This window comes from Meriones unguiculatus, chromosome 10, assembly GCF_030254825.1.
Source record: "Meriones unguiculatus strain TT.TT164.6M chromosome 10, Bangor_MerUng_6.1, whole genome shotgun sequence".
In the NCBI taxonomy this organism is placed as follows: Eukaryota; Metazoa; Chordata; class Mammalia; order Rodentia; family Muridae; genus Meriones; species Meriones unguiculatus.
In genome coordinates this window covers 54,497,088-54,507,368 of record NC_083358.1, presented here as the reverse complement: position 1 = coordinate 54,507,368, position 10,281 = coordinate 54,497,088, and positions in this window count along the sequence as shown.

Below are 10,281 nucleotides of genomic sequence, written 5' to 3'. Positions count from 1 at the left end.
TGAATAAAGTGTAATTACTAAAATAAAATTAAAATTAAAAAAAGTTGGTTTAAAACCAGTAACGAAAAGGGTTGATAGTTAATAATCTGTGAGTACATATTCTTAAATTCCTGCAGTATGTCATATATGTAACTTGGATTCAACTCTTGTTTAGAAAAATAAAGTTATTAGATTTTGTATAATGATTTTTGTCCTAAGAGTATAAATAACAGATGATAACAAAATCATTAACTTCAATTACGGAAATTAGAACTTACAAAGAACATGTGCTTTATAAAGGCATACAAATCTACAGTTATAATGATCTATAAAGGCTAACAGAAAATGACTTAAAATGTATTTCTAAGCACTTACATCTTTGCTAACTTTGTTAAGCTATTTGTGGAAACTGGGTCCTGGGTTATATATATTTTGTAAAAGTACACTATAAAAGAATCAGGAAAATGAGGTTCCCAGTCTTTCTGTGAATTGTATTTGTGGTCTAAAGTTTATTTTGATATTAAAGGATCTTTAATTCAAAAATAATACATTTTAAGGCGCAGACTTATGAAGTTATGGCCCTCAAACAGATCTGCTGAGCCTGCCATTTAAGGTGTTTCGTGGAGGGAGGAGCAATAAAGAACAGAAAAGTTTTCCTGGGATAGACAAAAGTAACAGCTTCTGAAAGCGGCTCTTAGAAGCAGCTCTTCTGCAGACAGCTCCAAAGAAGATGGGGCAACAACGGACTCCACCTGGAGCTGGCATTTCACCTGGCCCACTTCCAAGACCGTGCCCAAACCGTGGGCAGGCAGGATCCTGAGGGTCAGCTGCTCCTGTCTGCCTTGCGAAAGCAGGCCAGTCACCAAAGTTCCTCCGCCACAGGAAAATCTTTCAGATTTTCTGGGCCTGGCAGCCGAAACCCAGTGACCTGGTCTGGCAACTAAAGACTGCCACAGTCCTGGAACTTTGTCCCCCATCCATGGAGAAGCCTAGAGTGACTGTCCAGGCACTTGGCTCAGAAGTCCCTGCTTCCTCTGATGAAACTGATTCTTCCCAGTTCTCTGTGATGGGTGTTGACAGCTGGACCCACCAGCTCAAGGCTACATGTCCTCTCCTCTGGCTGCTTTGGAGCTACCTAATTTTTTCTCACTTTTTCCTAGTTATGCCTAGTTGCCCAGCCCTGTTACTTGGGCAGGGTATCCTGGTTAAATTACACTTCTCTTCTTCTTGTCACCCAACTCCTTGGAAATTTCCTTCTTTGTAGCCTCTGGAGAGCCTTCTTGTCCACTGACTGACTCTAGTGCTTCACCCTATCCTCTTTCAGACTCCTTTATTAATCAGATATGGGACCCTGTGGTTTTTCATCATACCCCCATAAAGATCCCACTCCCAGGCTTTACCAGAGGCCATGCCAGGACTCAGAACCCCTTGTGAGTCCCTGCCCACAGACTGCCAAAACTACCTCAGAGCCCACGCAGCTTTCCCTCCACATCTCCCCCTCCTCTATCACCATATCCTGGTCCACAACTTGGGCTGAATCCCCCTGCTCTACCAGAGTCCAAATCAGTACCCAGAACTCAAGTAAGTCCCCTCAGACTACCAACAGTTCCTCAGAGCCCACCCAGGCTTCCCCCAAAGCCCCACCCCTGTCACTATATCCTGGCTGACAACTCAGGTAGAAGCCCCTTGCTCTATCAGAGGCCACACTGGTTCCCAGAACCCCAGAGAAGGCACCTTACTGGACCAGAGGACTTGCTGGCCACCAGAACTGTAGGCTACTCTGACCAGAAGACCAAGTTCCAAGAAGACCAAAAACCAAGGGGAAAACACCCACACAACAAAGAAAAACTCAGAAATCAGCACCTAAACCTATACTTACCCCAAATCCAGATGCCTAGAGGCCAGCATAGCTGCTCAGTTTCCAAGTGGGTTCCCTAGAAAGGGGAGCAGAGGCTGTATCTGACATGAGCTCAGTGACTGGCTCTTTGATCACCTCTCCCTCTGGTGTGGCCTTGTCAGACCACGAAGGAAGATGTTGCAGCCAGTCCTGATGAGACCTGATAGGCTAGGGTCAGATAGAAGGGAAGGAGGTCCTCCCCTATCAGTGGACTAAGGAAGGAGGTCCTCCCCTATCAGTGGACTAGGGAAGGAGAACCTCCCCTATCAGTAGACTAGGGGAGGGGCATAGGAAGAGAAGAAGAAGAGTGGGTGGGATTGGGAGGTGATGAGAAGGTGGCTACAACCAAGATATAAAGTAAATAAATTGTAATAAATAATAATAAATAATTAAATTAATTTTTAAAAAGAACACAGTCAAAAACAGCAAGAGCAATATGTCACCAACAGAATCTAGCTATCTTACTAGAACAAGCCCTGAAAATTCCAATATAGATGAAGCAAAAGCAATCCACATTGAAACCAAATTTATGGAGATGATGGAGCTCTTTAAAGAGAAAATGAATAAAACCCTTAAAGAAATTTAAAACACACATACACACACACAAACAATTGGAAGAAACAAACCTTTCAAAGAAAACCAAGAAAATACAGGCAAACAATTGGAGGAAATTAATAAATCCCTTAAAGAAAGCCAAGGGAAAAAAACAAACAGGTAAGGAAATAAATGAAAGTGTTCTAGACCTGAAAATGGAAAGAAAAACAGTAAATAATGCCAGAGGCCAATCAGGCAGAAATGGACTTGAGGCAAGCAAGTGAGCTTCCTGGAGACGTCCACTGCTGCAAAATGTTTGATGGATGTGCCCTAGTAGGCAAAGACTCTAGGGACTTACTCTCAAGATTGCTTCTAGCTGCTATTGCCTTTGCATATTTATAAGGGGTACAGCAAATACAAGCATAGAAAGGAGCTCCTGTTCCTGTACAGGAGCTAATCTCAGATCCCCCCCCTTCTTTTAGCAGGAAAGAAAGAAAGAAAGAAAGAAAGAAAGAAAGAAGGGAGGGAGGGAGGGAGGGAGGGAGGGAGGGAGGGAGGGAGGGAGGGAGGAAGGAAGGAAGGAAGGAAGGAAGGAAGGAAGGAAGGAAGGAAGGAAGGAAAGAAAAGAGGGAGGGAGGGAGGGAGGGAGAGAGGGATGGAGGGAGGGAGGGAGGGAGGAAGGGAGGAAAGGAAGGAAGGAAGGAAGGAAGGAAGGAAGGAAGGAAGGAAGTTTAAGTTTTCCTTTTTAGTGGTGGTACAGCCAGTCCTGAGTCACTAGAGGTGGAACCCTTGGTTCCTCCTTCTTTTTCTTCTCTCAATTGTCCATTATGATCAGCTGCCTGAGCCATCAGCTCAATGAATGCTGATTCTTGGATCTCCTAGCTCTTCGGTAAAACACTCTTGATTCCAACCTGTGCCTCAGCTATTCTGTAGTGTAAAGAGCATATAGTGAGTGCAACTTGAGCATTCTGATGGGTCATTTGGCTTTCAAGGTCATCTAGTGCAGTAAAACATTCCCTGAGTCCAAGGTGTGGGAATATACAGGGTTCTCTGATTCCCAGCGCAATACAAAGTCTGTAAGTCTCTCTCTTCTTGAGACAGATCCAGGTTACAGCACCATGGAACTTTCTGAGGGATGGTGTTAGTTCATTTCCAAAGCATGAGTACAAAGCAGACTCCAAACGGCCATCTAAGTGACTAGCTGGTTTAAATGCTTGGTCTCCAATGCAGCAGTGTCCAATAAGTGGTGATAGGGTTGCAAGGGCTGAACCCCAATAAATGACTGAACTCTGCTGGATCCAAAGCCTAAGATGATAAAGTAAACTAGATAACCCTGGATTATCCCTGGATTGCCAAAGCTTAACTTTGGCAAACTAATACACAAACTGAAGAAATTCTAGAGATGGAAAATCTAGGTAAGTGAACAGGAACTACAGACACAAGTATCATCAACAGAATACAAGAGATGGAAGGCAGACTCTCAGCTGTAGAAGATACAATAGAATAATTGGTACATTAGTCAAAAAATATTAAATCTAAAAAAATTGCTGAAACAAAGCATCCAGGAAATCTAGGACATCATGAAAAGACAAAACCTAAAAATAATAAGAATAGAAGGATAAGTAACCCAAAGGCCCAGAAAATACTTTTAACAAAATCATAGAAGAAAAATTGTCTAACTGAAAGACGGAGGTGCCTATAAAGATACAAGACACTTACAAAATACAAAATAGATTGGAGTAAAAACAAAACTCTCTTTGCCACATAATAATCAAGACACTTAATATAAAGAACAATGTTAAAAGCTGTGAAGGAAAGAAACCGAGTAACATATGAGAGCAGACCCATAGAATTACACCTGTCTTTTCAGCAGAGACTTTCAAACCTGGAAGGGCCTGGACAGATGTCTTGCAGATTCTAAGAGATGACAGATGACTGCCCAGACTACTAGACCCAGTAAAAGTTTCAATCACCATAAATGAAGAAAAAAGATATTTCATGATAAAGTCAAATTTAAACAATACCTATCCAACAAATCCAGCCCTACAGAAGATACTAGAAGGAAAATTTCAACCCAAGGAGGTTAACTACACCTAGAAAAACACAGGGAATAAATAATCTCACACCAACAAACACAAAAGAAGGGAAGCACACACACACACTACCATGACTATCACCACCACCACAACTGCCATGGCCACCATTGCCACCACCAACAACAACAAAAACAAAATATCAGAAGTATTGGTAACTGATATCTTTCAGTATCAGGGCTCTCAATTTCCCTATAAAAAGACACAGACTAAGCAAGGTACATATGAGCTCATAGAGACCGAATCCTATGTGGGTCTATACTAGGTCCTCTGCACATATATTATAGCTACTAGCTTAATATTTTTATGGGACTCCTGACTGTGAGAATGACTGGGCCTCTGAATGTTGTACCTGCTCTTGGGACTCTTCCTCCTATTGGGATGCCATGACCCATTTCGATATGATACTACTTGCTTCATCTAGTCATATTTTATTTTGTCATGTTTTGCTGTTGTCTCTTAGAACCCTGTTCTTTTCTAATAAGAAACAAAAAGGGAATAGATGCAGAGGAGAGGGGAGAAGAAATTGGGAGGAATAGAGGAAGGGAAAACTATAATCAGGATATATTGTATGAGAAAAGAATCTATTTTCAATAAAAGATACAATTAAATCTTAATACCCCAGGCAATTATCTGTTGAACACCTAGTTCCTTGATGCAACTGATAATTTGATGTGTGAACCTTCGACAATTATCCCCTTTAAACTTTAAGAGGAGAACCCATAAATTATTTTTGTCATTGAAGCCAACAAAAGTTCTTTATTGGGGGGACGACAAGATGGTGGCTCCAGGAAAACACTGCATCTGAGGAGCAGGAAAACATTTCCCATACAGAGACCAAGAGACTGAACTCTGGGCCTTAAAACAACAGCGATCGGGTTTCCCAGGTGAGAGGAAACCCCCACAGCATGGGAATCAGTCAGGACCACACTCAGGTCTTCCATCCAGAACCGGGAAGAGATCCTGGGTCGTGCAGGCACTAGGTCCCCAGACCAGAGCCACATGCCTGCTTGTCCTGATCAACTTCCCAAGCTGATTGGTGGGCACAAAAAACACCAGAGACTGGGAGTCCCTGTTGTGAGAGAACTCCACAGGGAAGGAAGGAAAGGGTACTGACTTGAATCTTTCCCTGGAAAAAGTCTCGCAGACCAGTGGATACGAGCCGCCATCACTGAACTGGATTCCAGCCACAAGCATAAGACACAGCTCCTGTGCACCAGCATTCCAGCAGTGTGCCCCAGGGCAACAGAGACTGGTAGTCACTGTAGGGAGACATCCTCACAGGGAATAAAGCAAAGAGGATGGACTTAGGCGATCCAGTATATCCCTGGAATAGGTCCCGCAGACTGGCCCAACTCAGGGACCTTACGGTGCACCAGATAGCCTGCTGTTACCAGGAGAGCGGTACCCACCCGCCACAGATTACCGCTTGGGTACTGGGACATAGAGCCCCAACCTCAGACCTACAAAAGTCCAGAATCCCTGAGATCAACCCCCAGATACTGCTCCAAGGGGCAACCAGTTATCCCTGACAAAACTGACCAAACCATGAGACACACAGGTTACAGCAGCAGATCACTAAATTTACAGCAAGAAACCCAGAAGCAGGGCAGCTGCCTTCAGGACTCCCCCCGGTGAGAGGAGAACCCTCTCTACTAACAAGGACCATGGTTACCACTCAGGTCTCTATCCCTGAGGTGAGCAGCGGCAACTCCTGAAAAACACCAGCCATCCAGTGACTATACCCAAAAAGCTGAGAAGGCTTCCTTCAGGAAAAACCATCTTCATGCCAAGGGGATTCTCTCTACCTAAAGATCCCCAGGAACCACCAGAAACTAACCCCAAACACCTAAGATAGCTCAATGGGTAGAGGCCAGCGTAAAAGCTCAACCAACAAAAGACAGAGCAATATGGCATCTCCAGAACCCAGTTATCCAGGGGCAAGTAGCCCTGGATACCCCAGCATAACTGAAATCCAAGAAGATGACCTAATAACTATGCTCATGAAGAGGATAACAGAGGAAACAAATAAAATACATAAAGACCTAGAGGAAGATAAACTCAAACAGATTATGGCCATCCATAAAGAAATAGAGGAAGTTGCAGCCAAACAGTTTATGGCCTTTAGAGAGGAAATGCTTAGATCACTGAATGAAATAAAAGAAACAGGATTGTTCAAACAAACAGCTGAAAGAATTGATGGAAAAACAGGAAAATACAGTCAGACAGGTGAAGGAAATCAACAAAACAGCTCAAGATCTGAAGATAGAATTAAAAAAATTAAAGAAAACACAAATGGAGGAAATTGTGGAGATAAAGAACTTAGGAAAGAAAACAGGAACTACAAAGGTAGCATAACCAATAGACTACAAGAAATGGAAGGAAGAATCTCAGGTGTGGAATATACAATGGAAGAAATAAATGTATCTGTCAAAGAAAATGTTAAATCTAAAAAATTCCTGACACAGACCGTCCAAGAAATTCAAGACAACATAAAAAGACAAAACCTAAGAATAATAGGTATAGAGGAAAAAGAAGACTCCCTTCTCCAAGGCCTAGAAAATATTTTCAACAAAATCAATGAAGAAAATTTCCCCAACTTAAAGGAGAGGCCTATAAGAATACAAGAGGCCTACAGAACACCCAATAAATTAGACAAGAAAAGAAAAACCTCCCACCACATAATAATCAAAACAGTAAGTATACAGAACAACAACAACAAAAAAAAAAAATACTAAAAGCTGCAAGGGAAAAAGGCCAAGTAACATATAATGGCAAACCCATTAGAATCACAGCTGACTTTTCAACAGAGACTATGAAAGCCAGAAGGGCCTGGACGGATATCATGAAGACCCTAAGAGAACACAGATGTCAGCCCAGGCTACTATACCCCACAAAACTCTCAGTCCTCATAGATGGAGAAAACGAAAACAAGATATTCAATGACAAAAACAAATTTCAACAATACCTACACACAAATCCAGTGTTACAGAAGACACTAGAAGGGAAAATACAACCCAAGAAAACCAGCTACTTTCAAGAAAACACAGGAAATAATTAACCTCACTACAGTAAAACAAAAAGCAACCAAGCACACAACCTTATGACCACAGCCAACATCGAAATCAAAGGATCTAACAGCCACTCGTCATTAATCTCTCTCAACATCAATGGATTCAACTCTCCAATAAAAAGACATGGACTAACAGAATGGATAAGTAAACAAAACCCAGCAATCTGTTGCATACAAGAAACTTACCTAAGTCACAAAGATAGGCATTACCTGAGGGTAAAGGGTTGGAAGACAGCTTTCAAAGCAAATGGACCCAAGAAGCAAGCAGGAGTAGCCATTCTAATATCTGATAAAATAGACTTTCAACCAAAATTAATAAAAAGAGATGGGGAAGGACACTTCATACTCATCAAAGGAAAATTCTACCAGGAAGATATCACAGTCCTGAACATCTATGCCCCAAATACAAGGGCACCCACATTTGTAAAAAAAACATTGATAAAACTTAAACCACATATAGATCCCCACACATTATCAGTGGGAAACTTCAACACCCCACTCTCAACAAAGAACAGGTCAACAAAACAGAAATTAAACAAAGAATCAATGTCTCTGAAAGAGGTCATTGAATCAAATGGACCTAACAGACAAAATAATAAAATGTCTTTGTATAAAGGGCTAAGAAAGAAATTAGGGAAACAACACCTGTCACAATAGCCAAAAAAGGACATAAAGTATCTTGTTGTAACCCTAACCAAGCAAGTCAAAGACTTGTATGAAAAAAATTCAAGTCTCTGAAGAAAGAATTAGAAGAACATATGAGAAGATGGAAATATCTCCCATGCTCATGGCTTGGCAGGATTAACATAGTAAAAATGGCCATCTTACCAAAAGCAATCTACAGATTCAATGCAATTCCCATCAAATTACCAACACAATTCTTTACAGACCTGGAAAGAAAAATTCTCAACTTCATATGGAATAATAAGAAATCCAAAATTGCTAAAACAATCCTCTACAATAAAAGATCTTTTGGAGGTATCTCCATCCCTGATCTCAAGCTGTACTATAGAGCAACAGTTATAAAAACTGCATGGTACTGTCATAGAAACAGAATGGTGGATCAATGGAACAGAACAGAGGACCCAGAAATAAACCCACACACCTATGGACACCTGATCTTTGACAAAGATGCCAAAACCATACAATGGAGAAAAGACAGCATCTTCAACAAATGGTGCTGGTCTAACTGGATGTCTACATGTAGAAAAATGAAAATAGATCGATACTTATCACCCTGCACAAAACTGAAGTGCAAGTGGATCAAAGACCTCAACATAAAACCAGATACATTAAATCAGTTAGAAAAAAAGTGGGGAATACCCTTGAACTCATTGGTACAGGAGAAAACTTCCTGAACAGAACACCAACAGCACAGGGAAGAGGGACTGCCTCTGACATAACCTGATTGGCCTGAACACCTTCCGCTGAGGGAGGAGCAGCCTTACCAGGCCACAGAAGATGACAATACAGCCACTCCTGATGTGATCTGATAGACTAAGATCAGAAGGAAGGATAGGAGGACCTCCCTTATCAGTGGACTTGGGGAGGGGCATGCGTGAAGAAGGGCGAAGGAGGAAGAAGGATGGGACTGGGAGGGGAGGAGGGAGGGCCTTAAGGGGGGATACAAAGTGAAAAAGCTATAATTAATAAAAATAAATAAATTTTAAAAAGTTCTTTATTATAGATAAAATTCTGATGTCCTGAATGTCTGGTTTAATGTTGCTTCCTCTACTGAATAGGGTTTACCAAAAAATGAAAAAGACTTCAATATACTAGAAACTAAAAATGTATCAGTGACATGTTTCCCTTCACACCCATTTCCAGAGAGAGAGAGAAAGTGAGAGAGAGAGAGAGAAAGTAGATTGATTGATTGACTGATCGAATATTGATGGATTTTTTTTTTTGGCTTGGCTTTTCAGAACATCTGGTTATGCTTTATAATCCAAGAGCTCCCAAAATCTGGAATTTCTCACAGGAAGATTTACCATGACCTTGGGGAAGGACCTTGTCCAGTTTTAAATTAAACTGCTTTTCTCTAAAGGGCATTATAACAGTTAAACACAGCCATCAACTGGGTAAGCTTTAGAATGCATCTCTGGGCTTACCTGTGAGGTTTTATCTTAGTTAGGGGAGTTTAGGAAGTCCTGCTCATGACAGGAGGCACCATTTCCTGGGGTGGGCTATGACTATATACGGAGGAAGTGGCCTAGATACAGGTTCTTCCGTACTCACCAGGGTCTGGTGAAAAATACAGCGTACACATGCTAAGACAGTGTATGCATTCTGTACCATCTCCTGGATGTCAACTGTGACAATAGCCCAAATTTTTCATTCAACGATGAGTTAAATTTAGTCACAGCATTCCTTTCCTTCTGGACACCCCCCTGTTGTTTTTTTTTTTTTTTTTTTCTGATGAGGAAGCTGCTTGGACAGTATAATGAATCAACTTAACTTAATGTTTATAATGATTGAGCATAAACCTTATTTTATTAGTGTCTATTACAATGAAAGTATATAAGATAACTTTGAGGAAATATAGAAAATGTCTATTATTTTTCCTGTGAAAAGTAAATTCAGTCTAATTTTTTGTTATTGAAATGTAAAACAAAGAATAAAAAAGAAAATATGCAATCTGCAATCACACATACATGAATTATAACCTAGCATGTTTGGTGTATATGCTCATACATGCACATGTGAGT